This window comes from Felis catus, chromosome A3, assembly GCF_018350175.1.
Source record: "Felis catus isolate Fca126 chromosome A3, F.catus_Fca126_mat1.0, whole genome shotgun sequence".
NCBI classification, from domain to species: domain Eukaryota; kingdom Metazoa; phylum Chordata; class Mammalia; order Carnivora; family Felidae; genus Felis; species Felis catus.
The window spans coordinates 103,331,480-103,342,028 of record NC_058370.1 but is presented as its reverse complement, the minus strand read 5'-3'; the positions used below and the strand labels follow the sequence as shown (position 1 = coordinate 103,342,028).

Below are 10,549 nucleotides of genomic sequence, written 5' to 3'. Positions count from 1 at the left end.
AACATCTCCCAGCTTTGTCCCCAGTCCCTGCTGGGGACACCTACTGAGGATGGGCACATATCCCAGCCTGGCCAAGGACAGGGTCCCCTTATCCCTTCACACTCGAAACCCTATGGATCAGAGTGTCTCAGGGTTCCCAGAACTGCTGATCAGCAAAGGAGCCTAAGCACTTTCTCATGTCATGCCACCTGCAGCCAGATGCTGGACCAGAAGCTTTTTGACAACACAGGGTGAGCCAAGGAAGCCAAAGACAGAATTCTGCCTTTACCCATGTGGTGATTGGGGCTCGTAAAACATATATTTCACACCCCCAAATTTAAAAATTGGCAGCATTTATATGAGTGCTGGAGCTACGAGCAGCTGGCCATCTAAAGCACCCATTTTTTCAGAGGGTGTTTTCGTTGGTTGTTGTTTTGGAACACAACAGTCATTTTCTTATTTTGAGCAGTATAAGAAGAAAAACATCACCTGTCCAGGAAAACCATTGTAACATGTTGTGTTTCAAAATAACTAATTTTGGATGGGCCTCAGAAGTGTCTAGATTTCTACTTTAAAAAAAAAAAAAGGAGGGGGTCGCCTGGGTGGCTCAGTTGGTTAAGCGGCCAACTTCGGCTCGGGTCATGATCTCACCGTCTGTGGGTTTGAGTCCCGTGTCGGGCTCTGTGCTGACAGAGACCTGTGCTCAGAGCCTGGGGCCTGCTTCAGATTCTGTGTCCCCCTCTCTCTCTGCCCCTCCCCTGCCTGTCCTCTCTCTCTCTCTCTCCCTCAAAAATAAATAAATGAACTTTAAAAACAAGTGTCTAGATTTCTAGAATGGTCATGTGTCCTCAGAGGGAAAGAGAGAAGTGTCCCTTTACCCAACAGAGACTGTGGTATCTGCAGCCCACTTATGCTTTCCAAAATGTCTCATTCAATTGTCTCATCCAAATTGTCTCATTCATGCAAGTGGTTTTAGCAAGGGGGTAAGGTCTCCTTGGGGACACTCCTTCATAACACAGAGAATCCCACCACCGCCCACATGATTTTTAAACATATTCCTTGACATCCGTGTAGGTGAAAATCTGTACAGTATTACCTGAGCCTGAACCGAACTCCATTTGACATGTAAACATTGTGTATTTTTTTTTTTACAGTTTCAAATACACTGAATCTGCCAGGAGTCAACCACTGCATACATCAAGGGAAGATAGTACTTTGATTTGTTTGAAACCTTCCCAAAGTCCAGTCTCCAGTCTGGACACTCAGGGCACCAACGCATTTTTTCCAGGCATGTCAGTCACTGGCCCCATGTCCCTGCTTCGGTCTGCATTTACAGCTGGCAGACCCGTGGTGATTCTAGGCTTAGAAGCAGGTCAGTGTGCAGATGTCACTCGGAGAATCGGCTCACCTGGCAGGGCACATTGGCAAGGGGTTTTTCAGGGGACAGGTGAGAAAAAGAAGGATTAAATATTTATGTAGGTTCCCCAACATTTAAATTTACACCACTGACCCAAAGCATAATTGTATCCAAGAGAGATAAAAAAAAAAAAAAATCCATGTTACTAAAATGGGACAGTCATTAATTTTTTTGGGGGGGGGGGGCAGACAGGATGGGGTCAGTGTAATTAGACATCAAGTCCCATGTCCTCCAATCCTTCCAGGTTTCTGTCTTCTGCACCAAGAAGGACTTGGGCTCACCGAGAGGCCTCCCTGGGCTAGCACACCCTTGCCCTTCTCAGCAATTTCTCTTCCTAGTTAAGATCAAACACTACATCCCCGGCCTGATGGCAGAGTCTGGATTTTGTGGAAGCTAGTGCCCTGGTTCTGCTCTCACCTGCTAGAGAGAAGCCCCATCCCCTAGTGCAGGGGTCAGTGAGCCCAGATTCAGGTCCCAGCTCCCCTCTTTCCAGTCAGGTGACCCTGGGCTGTGTCCTCACCCTAACTCTCTTTTTCTTGAGGGAGGGTAGGGTTGTGGGAGGGGCTGCACAGGAGAATACAATGGTCTTAGGCAGGGGTTTAGAGAGAGGAGGCTCTCCCTTAGCAAGGGTGACCCTCCCACTGCCATGATCGTTAGATTCCATTGTCCGGGAGCAGGTTCACTGCAGCTTTGGGCTCCAGCAAAGGGTGACCTCTTTTTTCACTTCCCATCCCAAATGACATCTCATCTCGAGGTTCCTGATCCAACATGGAGGCATCCTAGCGCCCCACTGAAGTGTCATTAGAAACTCTGGCAACTTGTCACCTTCAGTCTTAAGGGATGCCAGTCTGTCCCAGGCTCCTAGATCATCCAGCCTGTTTTCAAGGCTTTGCTACAAGACCTTCCCACCATGACACTGAGCCCTGCACGGGTAGGGACTGAGCCACATTACCTTGTGTCCTCCCAAAACCATGCACACAGTTGGTGCTTAATTAGTGCTCACCAGGTGGATGGATGGGCAGACAGACAGATGGACAGGCAGATCTGACAGCAAACTCAGCCCAGGTGGGAAGTGTATGTGGACAGATGACCATGGAAGTGACTCCCTCCACTCACCAGGAGAGAAAGCTCTCCCCTCCCACCTAAGGCCTCCATTTCCTGGGCTCTCTGCAGCAGCTTCAATGGGAGACAAGAGAAGCTGGTGGTAGTTAGGGTTCATAACATCGCAAATCATTTTTCAAACTCTTGGTCCAGCCCCTTAGGCCCTTTGCCAAGTACTTGTCTGCTTGGTTTGCAAACCCTAGGGAAATGCTATCTGAACACTTCCAATTCATTTATGCTCAATTCATCAAAATACCATTTTGTAAGAGCCATTTAACCTCTGAGAGGTCTGGGAAACTTTCCCCTGGTATATTTATATGTGAAAAGCAGGCTGGGTCCTTCTGTTAACTGGGAGTGCCCTGCTGTGCTGCCCCCACCTACCCCGGGGGTCCACCTGGATAGGCTTAGATACAGATAGCCCCCAGGCTATTTCAGGGCAGGAGGTCAGGCAGGGTACCATCCAGGCCACCCCACCTCCACAAACAAGAGAGAAATGTTGGACCCAGGCAGGAGATTTGAATTCCCCAAAGCAAACATTTTCCTACAGATTCCTCCCCAGGGAGCATTCCCTAAATGCAAATGAAGAGCCTCCAGAGTTCTCCAGATTGGAGCTGGGAGAAGAGGGATGCATTCTGAGCCTTAGATGAGGAAGAGGAGTCTCAGCTTCCACTGCCATTACTTCCTGACCAGGCTGAGGTTTAAATGGGATAGTGTCCCTGGGGTCCAGAACTCTACTAGATCCAAGATCCCCTTCAAGAAAGGCCAGGAAGTGTCTGGTAGAGCTGCCCTCCTCCCCACCTCCAGCACACTCCTCAGTGAAGCCTGAAGTCCGCAAGATCTGCTGGAGTGCTCCCTCTACCACGTTCTGGCTTCACGGTCAGCAACCCTCCAAGCAGAAGGATGGGGACAGCTTCTTCACCCCCACCCACTTCTCCACTTTCTCCTCCATGACCCAGCTTGGGAGGAGGGGGAGAACCAGACATCAGAAAATCAGAAATCACTAAAATTGAAAACAGAAAATCAGTGGAGACAATGAATGAAACAAAAAGCTGGTTCGTTGAAAAAAAGTCAAATTCACAAACCTCTAGCAAGACTGACAAAGAAAAAGAGAGGAGACACAAATCACCAATATCACCAATGAAATGGGACAAAACTACAGATCACAGCAGACATTATGTGAGTAATAAGGAAATACTATGAAAAACATTATGAGTATAAATTTGACAACTTAGATGAAATAAACCAGTTCCTTGAAAATGACCAACTACCACAGCTCATACAAGATGAAACAGATACTATGAATAGCCCTATAACTAATCAAGAAATTAACTCTTAATTTTAAAACCTCCTGGCCCAGATTATTTCACTGAAGGGAATTTTAACAAATATTAAAAAAAATTAACACAAATTTCCACAATTTCTTCCAGAAAACAGAAAAGAAGGGAACACTTCTCAATTGATTTTTATGAATCTAGTATTACCTGATATGAAATCAGACAAAGACAGTACAAAAAAAGAAAGCCACAGACCAATAGAACTCATGGATACAGATGCTAAAATTCTTTTTTCTTTAAAGCTTATTTATTTTGAGAGAGAGAGAAAAAGAGAGTGACAGAGAGAGAGAGAGAGAATGGGGAAGAGGCAGAGAGATAGGGAGACAGAAAATCTCAAGCAGGCTCCACACTGTCAGCATGGAGCCCGATGTGGGGCTCAAACTCACGGACCATGAGATCATGATCTGAGCCAAAACCAAGAGTCAGACGCTTAACCAACTGAACCACCCAGGTGCCCATAGATGCTGAAATTCTTAATAAAGTATCAATAAACCAGGCTTAGAAGTACACACAAAGAATACCACATGATCAAGTGGGGTTTATTTCAGAGATGCAAGGTTGGTTCAATACTCAGAAACCAATCAGTGTAGTCCACATCAATAGGTGAAAGAAGGCAAATCACATGATCATAGCAATTGATGCGGAAAGAACATTTGACAAAACTCAACACCTACTCATGACAAAAACTCTCAGAAAACTGTGAATAGAGGCGACTTTCCTCAGCTTTGAACATCTATCAAAAAAACCATAGCTAACATCAAACTTCATGATGAAAGACTGAACACTTTCCACCTAAGGTCAAGAACAAGGTAAGGATGTCTGTCCTCACTGCTATTATCAACGTAATACTGGAAGTTCTAGCTAAGGCAATAAGACATACATACATACATACATACATACATACATACATACATAGGATTTTTTAAAAAGTGAAAGGCTTACAGATCAGAAAAAAGAATCTAAAGTATTGTTCTTTGCAGATGACGTGAGGGTCTCCATGTATGGAATCTACCAGACACACATACTCCAAAACAAAACAAAACAAACAAATGAAAAACCTCCTGGAACTAATAAAACAGTTTTATTAAAGTCACAAGATAAAAGATCTACAAAGGACAATTAACTCTATTTCCATATCTTAGCATGAATACACAGAAATCAAAATTAAACATACAATACCATTTACAATCTCTTTAAAAATGAAATACTTAGGTATAAATCTAACAAAAGATATACCGGACTTACATGTCAAGGTCTGAAAGCTGCTGCTGAAAGAAATAAAAATAAAAAACAGACAGACACACGACACTCATGGATTGTAATACCCAACATAGCAAAGATGTCAATTCTCCCCAATTTGATGTACAGATTTAACATAACTCTTATCAAAATCTCAGCAAGGTATTTGCAAATATAAGCAAGTTTATTCCAAAATTTGTGTGGAGAAACAAAGGAATTAGAACAGCTAAAATAATTTTGAAAAAATAAAATGAGAGGAGTCATTCAACCCAGTTGTAAGACTTATTATATAGCTATGGTAATCAGGACTATGTGTTAATGTCAGAGGAACAGACACGTAGACCAGTGGAACAGAACAGGAAAAAAAATATGGCCCCACCCAACAACAGTCAACTGGTTTGTGACAAATGTGCAAAAGCAATTCGATGGGTAATTTTTCAACAACTGGTGTTGAAGTGATTGGATAACCAAAGGCAAAAAAAGAACCTCAACCAACACTTCACATCTTGAACAAAAATTAACTGTAAACAGATCACTTAGTCAAAGGTAAAATGTGAACTATATGATTTCAAAGAATACATAAGAAAACATCTTCCGAACCTAGAACTTGGGGAAGAGTTCTTAAACTTGACACCAAAAGCACAATCCACAAAAGAAAATAATTGATAGATTGCACTTCATCAAAATTAAAAAATTTGCTCTGGGAGAGATCTTGTTAAGAGGATGACAAGACAAACTGCAGACTGTGTATTAATTCTCGATTGCATCCATAACAAATTACGACAAATGCAGCAGCTTAAAACAACACCCGTTTATTATCTAACAGTTTTGAAGTCAGAAGGCTTGTAGGCTCAGCTGGTTTCTCTGCTCTAGATCTGCCATAGCAGGAGCTCTGTGTTCCTTTCTAGAGGCTCTGCTAATGAATCTTCCAGACTCATTCTGGTTGTTGGCCAAGCTCAGTTCCATGCAGTTGTACGACAAAGGTTACCATTCCCTTGTGGCTGTCAGATTGGGATCATTCTCAGCTTCTAGACATCTGCATTCCTTGGCTCATGGTCCCGTGCCTTTCATCCATCTTCAAAGTCAGCAATGGTAAATCAAATCCTTCTCACACTTGAAATCATTCTGACCTCCTCCTCTTCTTGTTCTTCCTCCTCCTCCTCCACTTTCCATTTCTCTCTCTCCCTCCCTCTCTCCCTCTCTCTGCCCTCTCTCTCTTTCTTCCACTTCCTCTTCTACTTTAAAAGGCTCCTGTGTTTACATTGAGCCTATCTAGATTATTCAGGATAATCTTCCCTATTTTAAAGTTGGCCACTTAGCAACCTTAATTGCATCTGAAAAGTCTCTTCACAGCAGTACCCAGGTTAATGTTTGATTGACTAATCAGGGAAAGGGGAATTCTGGGAGGACATCTTTAAAATTCTGCCTACTACAGACTGGAGAAATTATTTGCAAACCACATATCTAACAAAGCACTCATATCTGGAATATAATATTATATTAATATAATAATATAATTAATATAATATTAATATTATAATTATATTATATATTATATTATAATATTAATTATATTATGTATTATTTATTATCATTACTAATATATATATCAAGCTCTCAAAATTCAACAGGAAAAGACAATCCAATTAGAAAAAAGGCAAAAAAGAAAAAGAAATTTCACTGAAGAGAAAATACAAATGGCAATAAGCACATAAAAAGATATTCAACAACACTAGCCATTAGGGAAGTGCAAATTAAGTCCAAGGGGAGCTAACCCAACTCACCTATCAGAATTGATAAAGTTAAAAAAATAGCAACAATACCAAATGCGGGTGAGAATTTGGAGAAGCTAGATCTCTCATCCATTGCCGGTAGGAATGTAAACTTGTGCAGGCGCTCCGGAGAACCATTTGGTGGTTTCTTAAAAACTAAACACACACTTATCTCATGACCCAGCAGTTGTGATCCTGGGCATTTATCCCAGAGAAATAAAAACTTATGTTCACATGAAAACTTATACACAGGGGGTGCTGGGTGGCTCAGTCGGTTAAGTACCTGACTCTTGATCTCAGTTCAGGTCTTGATGTCGGGGTCATGAGTTCATGGGTCATGAGCCTGCACTGGGCTCCACACTGGGTGGGAAAACTTATACACAGTTTTTATTGTTGCTTTTTTGTATGTAATAGCCAAGAGCAAAGTAATCGAAATGTCCTTCAATGGGTGAATAGCTAAACAAAGTGTGGTGCAACCATAGTAAGGATTATTAATCCTGGTTCTCCAGACACAGACACAGTCACAGATGCAAATGCAGACACAGACACAGACACAGAGGCAGACACAGAGATATGGAGAGAAAAAGCGTCGAAGGAACTGGCTCAGGTAACTGGAAGCTGACATTTGTAGAGCAGGCTGGCAGGCTGGACAATCAGGGAAGAGTAGATGTGACAACTCAAATCTGAAGGCAGCCTGCTGACAGGCTTCTCTTTCTTGGGAGAATCCAGGTATTTCTTCTTTTTCCTATTAAGACCTTCAACTGGGGGTGCCTGGGTGTCTGAATCAATTAAGCCTCTGACTCACTTTTTTTCTGTTTATTTATTTATTTTTGAGAGAGCATATGCAAGTGAGTGGGGAAGGGGCAGTGAGAGAGGGAGTGAGAGAATCCCAAGCAGGCTCCATGCTCAGTGTGGAGCCTGACACAGGGCTCGATCTCACAACCGTGAGACCATGACCTGAGCCAAAATCAAGAGCCAGATGCTGTGGGGCACCTGGATGGCTCAGTCTGTTGAGCATCCAGCTCTTGATTTTGGCTGACATTGTGATCTCAAGGTTCTTAAGATTGAGCCCACATGGAGCTCTTCGCTGACAGCAAGGAGCCTGCTGATGATTCTCTGTCTCCCTCTCTCAAAATAAATAAATAAACATTAAAAAAAAAAAAAAAGGACCTTCAACTGATTGGGTGAGGCCTGTTGACATTATGGAAGATAATCTGCTTTACTCAAAGTCTGCTGATTGAAATGTTACCCTCACAGCCTTGGCAGAAACATCTAGAATAGTATTTGGCCAAATATCTGGGTCAATACTTTGATCGAGCCAAGTTAACACATAAAATTACCCATCACAATGGAGTACTATTTGACAATAAAAAGCAATGGACTGTGGGTACACACAACAACTTGGATGGGTCTTTGTACTCCATTGAGAAAACACTGGAGCCTCAAAAGGTCACATGAGTCCATTTACATAACTTTTCAAAATAAAAATACAAATGTGGAAAACAGATTAGTGGTTGATAGGGTTGGGGATGGTGGGGAAACGGGGCAGCATGATTTAAGGGGAAGAACACGGGGATCTTTGTGGTGATGGAGCAGGTCTGTGTCTTGGTTGAGTTGGTGCTTTCAGGAATCTATACATGTGACAAAACAGCATAAAACCACACACACATAGGACAAAGGCCAGTTTCCTGGGTTTGGTATCATACTATAATTATGTAAGATGTAACCAGTGGGGTGACTAGATGGAGGGTACACAGGAAGCCTCTGCACTGTCTTTGCAACTTCCTGTGACTCTATAAAGATTTCAGAATAAAAGTTTAAAAAGAGGGGCACCTGTGTGCCTGAGTGGGTAAAGCGTCTGACTCTGCATTTTGGCTCAGGTCATGATCACACGGTTCATGAGTTCCAGCCCCTCATCTGCTGCTTGGGATTCTCTCTCTCTCTCTCTCTCTCTCTCTCTCTCTGCCCTCCTCAGCTCACTCTCTCTCTCAAAATAAATTAAAAAAAAAATAAACTTTAAAAAATAAATTAAGAGGAAAGAACCAGAAGGATTTATAGCAAAGGGCCAATAAGCAAATTTTCAACAATAAACATGTATTCCTCCTAAAGTAATACAAGCTTCCTTTTTCTTTTTCTTGTTTTTATTTTTAACAAGAATGTCCAAAAGTTTTCCCTCAGAAGGAATGACATAAATACCAACGAATACACTGAGGTCTGTTAATAATCATTGGAGGAAGAGGCCAAGGGAACTTGCCTGAGAAGCAAGTGTTAGGATGCCCTCTGCCTGAATACCACTGAAGTGGCTGAACCCCTGGGTTCTCAGGCCCCTGAAGGAAAATATGAGCCCCCTCACCCTGCATTCTCTCCTTAGGTAACCCTGGGATTGCAAGGGTGGCAATGATGGGCCAATGGCACATGGAAAACAATCACTTTGGCACCAGAATCTGTTCTTTTCCATTTGTTCACCTTCTTAAGGCAAACCAATTTCCTTTCTTTTTATGTCTACCTAAACCAACAGCTGAAAATAATTAAACACCCCTGTCTGCAAAGGCCACACAAATCTGTGTTAATAGATTCCATTCATATGAATACATTAAGCCCATGGAGATGAACAACCCTGCCCAAAGCAAGTTATTTATAACTATCAGAGTTGACAATTGAAAATTACAGGTGCAACTTACTTTGGAGGCTTGTAGATTCATTAAAACCGACCCGTTAGTCCTGGGACTAGACTGCATTCAAGTTGCCCTTCAAATAGTAGTCTAAAAAAAAGATAAGAACCATGTAAGGATGCATGAGTATCCGAATTCGGCTCAGGTTACAATCTTGCATTTCATGAGTTCGAGCCCCGCATCAAGCCCCGCTGATAGCTCAGAGCCTGGAGCCTGCTTCGGATTCTGTGTCTCCCTCTCTCTCACATTCTGTCTCTCTCTCCCTCAAAGTAAATAAACATTAAAAAATAATTTTTAAATAAGAACCATGCAGACAGGAATTTAGGGGAGCCTCAAGGAACTGCCAAACAAGAGGGCAGCAATGGATGGCCTCCACTCAATGTAGAAAAACACAATAGGGGAGGCTCATGGGGAGATGGTTCACAGTGAGGAACCATGCCTACAGTGATGAACATGGTCTACAGTGACAAACTTTGTCTGTAATGATGGACCTGGTCTGCAGTGATGAACTTCATCTACCGTGATGAACCTTATCTACAGTGATGAACCTTGTCTACAGTTATAAGCTTTGTCTACAGTGGTGAATTTTTTTTACTGTGTTCCCCTAATCTTCCCACCAGCCCTGCCTCCTCCTTGCCCATAAAAATTATCCTCACACTCTGGCCCCATCAGGTATTAACTGACCTTCCAGGGCTCTGTACCTTCTGTTGGGGCTTCTTCCCCATTCCCACTTCCTGGGAAATGAATAAGCAGGGTTTGGCTGGCTCTGCCTCCTGCCTGTGTTATTACAGCTGATTCACCAGATACAGTTGGTACACAGTTTGGAGTACTGATGCAATTCACTTCACATTGGATCATATTTCCCTGTGTCATTAAATATTCTTGAAAAACATGATTTTTAATGGCTGCTAACATTGCCAGCACCATCTGCTTACTTGATGTTGGCATCGAAGCTGGCAGACCTCGGTGTCCCCCTGGTCTTTGATGTATCCAGTGGAGAACACACACCCACGTGTGGCCATTTCCAGTATTCCA

General features: G+C 42.7%; 1 long non-coding RNA gene across 1 annotated transcript; it reads right to left on the bottom strand.

Annotated features, from left to right (window-relative positions):
- Positions 1-4,893: 4,893 nt before the first annotated feature.
- On the bottom strand, positions 4,894-9,606 carry LOC123384536. Its single transcript, XR_006595744.1, has 2 exons — positions 9,524-9,606; positions 4,894-6,145 (listed from the first exon to the last, which is right to left on the bottom strand). It is a non-coding gene; the product is annotated as an uncharacterized LOC123384536 (long non-coding RNA).
- Between the last annotated feature and the right edge of the window lie 943 nt (positions 9,607-10,549).